Source organism: Nelumbo lutea, chromosome 1, assembly GCF_056320005.1.
Source record: "Nelumbo lutea isolate HS-2025 chromosome 1, American lotus-T2T, whole genome shotgun sequence".
Lineage (NCBI taxonomy): Eukaryota > Viridiplantae > Streptophyta > Magnoliopsida > Proteales > Nelumbonaceae > Nelumbo > Nelumbo lutea.
Window position 1 is genome coordinate 1,456,385 of NC_142684.1, and position 3,691 is coordinate 1,460,075.

The 3,691-nt window shown below is 39.3% G+C and overlaps 1 pseudogene; it reads right to left on the bottom strand.

Annotated features, from left to right (window-relative positions):
- Positions 1-1,330: 1,330 nt before the first annotated feature.
- On the bottom strand, positions 1,331-2,854 carry LOC148873166 (alkane hydroxylase MAH1 pseudogene; annotated as a pseudogene).
- Positions 2,855-3,691: the final 837 nt, after the last annotated feature.

The window sequence follows — 3,691 nt, forward strand, 5'->3', positions numbered from 1 at the left end:
ATGTATATTCCGCCTTGTTTACTACTCTTGAGCTTAAAAGAAAGATGAATTCATATGAAGACTTTCTATATGGATGTACCTAAAACTCAGCATTTGTATATTCAACCATCTTTAATTCTTGGGTAAATTACAGAAAGGTACCCTGTACTTTAGAGGAAGTGACAGATAGGTATCGATTGCAACATTTGAGTGCCCTGAACTTTCAAAAATAGACACATAGGTCCATTCCATCAGTTAAACATTACATAATGCCAAAAATACCCTTATCATGTATTTATGAGATCATTCTCAAGTAATCAGACGTCTCCGCATGATGACATTCTCACATAGGCAACAAATAACAAATTCAAATTTTCTGACGATGACATTCTCTAGTGAAGATTTTACCCCATAGAATAATCTAAAAGTACACAAAAAAAAGTATTTTTGACATTATGCAATGTTTAACTAAGAGAATACTAATGAATGGAGTCAAGTGTCTATTTTGAGACTTCAAGATACTCAAGTGTTCAGATACTTATCTGTCACTACCCCAAAATATAATTTACCTTTTTAAGTCTTTGAAGATATTTAAATATGTATTCTATCACAACAGTCCAATGGCCATGTGGTGAGTTAGATTGATATGTAGTGATGACGACCGTGATTGCCTAAGGGGCTGTGTGCCTGTCCACACTTTCAAACTCCATTTAAGCCCGGTGGGCTCTCATATTAAGGGGCGTGCTAAAAAAAAAGTATTAAAGGACCTCACCTAAAAGTTGAACGTACCTACCCTGATACCATGTGACGAAAAGAAGGCTTGAAAATTAATGGGGTTGCACTACCTCTCGTATTTGTTCGTGCTCTTTTCCTCACTTACATTATTAATAATAATAATATTATTATTATTATTAATAAAAGGATTGGACCTCTTAAGATCCTAAGAAATTTTGTTAAATTTTCTTAAAAATTATACAAAAAATTGACAAAATATGACTACTAAAGGCACAAAAGCTGTCACTCCATGGATGAAGTTATTGCAAAACCATTGATACTCAAATATCTTCAAAATTAATAATAAATCCCATGTCTCATAGGAAAGTTAATGTCATGTGAAATAACCTGCAGTAACCAGTTATGACATGGAATCCCATCTGGTAAATATATATGCGAGCAATCTGCTATGAACTGAAGCTGTATGGGAGCAAATAATCAACTTTCTTGTTATTTTAAAAGTACTTATCCTGAGTACATACTAAGAAGAATATTAGTGTAACAGCCATAGAATCAATCATGCATATCGCTGCTTATAGGGAACAAACATACAATATTAATAAATAAATAAAACATATCACCAATTTACTCTTTCTTTTATATTGACCAAGAGCCCATTCTTCATATGAAGGACAAGAGATGGCTTTATGGAAACCGACTGACTGTCCAAGACTTGAACATGGAAGTTGTAGAGAAGAGCTGCAGCAGTCAACTTAATCTGGTTGATTGCTGTTTCCTTCCCTATGCAAGTTCTGGGCCCAAGACTGAAAGTGAAAAACTTGGACATCTGTTGATTGTCCAAGGTCCCATCTTCAGAAATCCATCTCTCTGGTTTGAACTCTGAACAATCGTCCCCCCAAACCCATGGCATCCTTGCAACAGCATAAAAGCAGAGTATGATCTGCATCCCGGGTCGAGTGATGCTTCCGTCAGGGAGGATTTCTTCTTTAACAGCTCCCTTGCTATTTAGAGGAAGCGGAGGATACAGCCGTAGTGATTCACAGACCGCTGCGTGCAAGTACGTTAAGGATCTGAGATCATCTGAATCAAACACACATGGCCACTTGTTTCTGACCTTCTTCATGCAAACAAGCCTTAATTCCTGCAAGATCTTTGCTTCCACATGAGGGTGTTTGGCAACCAGCCAAAAGAACCAACTGAGACCCGAAGCCGTCGTATCTCTTCCCGCGAAGATGAAGTTGAGCATGTTATCTCTAACAAACTTCTCACCACTCTTGGACAGATCATTTCTTTCTACTCTTTGAGATTTCATGTACATATAGAGCAGATTATGTCCTTCTACTCCTTTAAGAATATCTTCTCTTGTTAGAGAAATGCTTTCTGACATCATAAGATCCAGAGTTTCCCATGCGTCGGCCAACTTCTTCTCTGTTCCAATCTTCAATAAACGCATGAATTTCCAAAGCGAGTTGGGCATTGCGAACCTATAAAGGGCAGCTTCCAGTGCATCATCCATGGCTTGGGCATACTTGTTGGGATGAAATTTCAAGGAGACACATTCTGGGTCTCTTCCAAATAAGATAATCATGATGGTATCGAATGTGAATCTCAGAAACAAATCTTGCAAATCAAACGTACACCCTTGCCTGGCCATATGAGCTACCAGAGGAACAAGCTTGTCCTCGATTACCTTCCTGTTCGTATCTGCAATGAAGCTTCGGAAGTCGTAAGACCTGAAACATGAGTGAGCTCTCTTCCTCTGTTCTAACCACAACCCAAAATCTATGTTGAATATTCCATCGCCAAGGATGTCTAACTTCTCCTTGTAATCCGGGCCTTTAGGATAGTTGGCGAAGTTGCTCTTGAGCATGTACTCGAGGTTGTTGGGATGGCAAGTCGCCAGGTACTCGAGTTTTGAGTAGATGGGACCCTTCAAGACGACGGAGCCGGTGCAATGCTTGAGGAAAACCTCCACTGACCATTCATTGACGTGGTGAATGTGATGCAGGAGGGAGGGGAACGAACCAAGCAATGGCCATTGGGTTAGAACTTCCTTCCTGTGTTGTATGTACCATATCATGGAGATGAAGAGAAGCAATACTAAGCTGAAAGCTTCATACCCTATGAATGACAACTCCATTGAATCTCTGCAGTTTTACTATTAGCTGCCTCAAAGCATAAAGCAGCACAAATGGGGGATATATTGCTTTAATTCGCAGGAAGGAGATATAGGACTCAGGAGGACTGTGCATGTACTGCTGTCATATATAAGCGGAGCGGTACATGATGATAGCTAGTGGTATCTGATTTGCTTTTGTCCTGAAGTTGACGTCGAACCAGAACCACTGGGGTTGGCAGCACACAATAGGCTGATTTAATGTGCGGTTTCAACCGTCTTTAACTCATTAAGAAATGCATTAAGTTCATTGATTAGAAGACTGACACCTGGGGATAGGGTTACAGATGAAAGAAGATAACAGTGAGGAGTCTTAGGCGTGGCTCATTAGTGATTATATATGGTTGCCGGCATGGTTGACATGCACAGAACTCTAGCTGGTTTAACTTCAGGATTTATTAGACAGCAAACCAATAATATTTGGTTGGGAGTTAATGCAGGCCTGAAGGGTGGAAAGGAAATAGATCAGCTTTGTTGTCAAGGCAGGGAGTTAAATGCATGATCGGAAATTGATCGGTTTTGTGCAGGCGGAAAATCCGAGAAAGGTAGACTACTACTAGACGTGGGCTTGACATATGCTTGGAAATTGATAGAGTCTGTAGATAATCTGTCCAACCCAACAACCTACCAACATGATGTCACACTGTAAATACATCTACATGGTGGGCAGGGGAGGAGTTAAAATTTTTTATTGAGGGGTCAAAGCCTAAAAAATATGGATAAAAGTGCCAAAAGCTAAGAAACATGGATAAAAGGATTAAAATATAGATAAATTTTAAATAGATTTTGTGAGAATTTTGA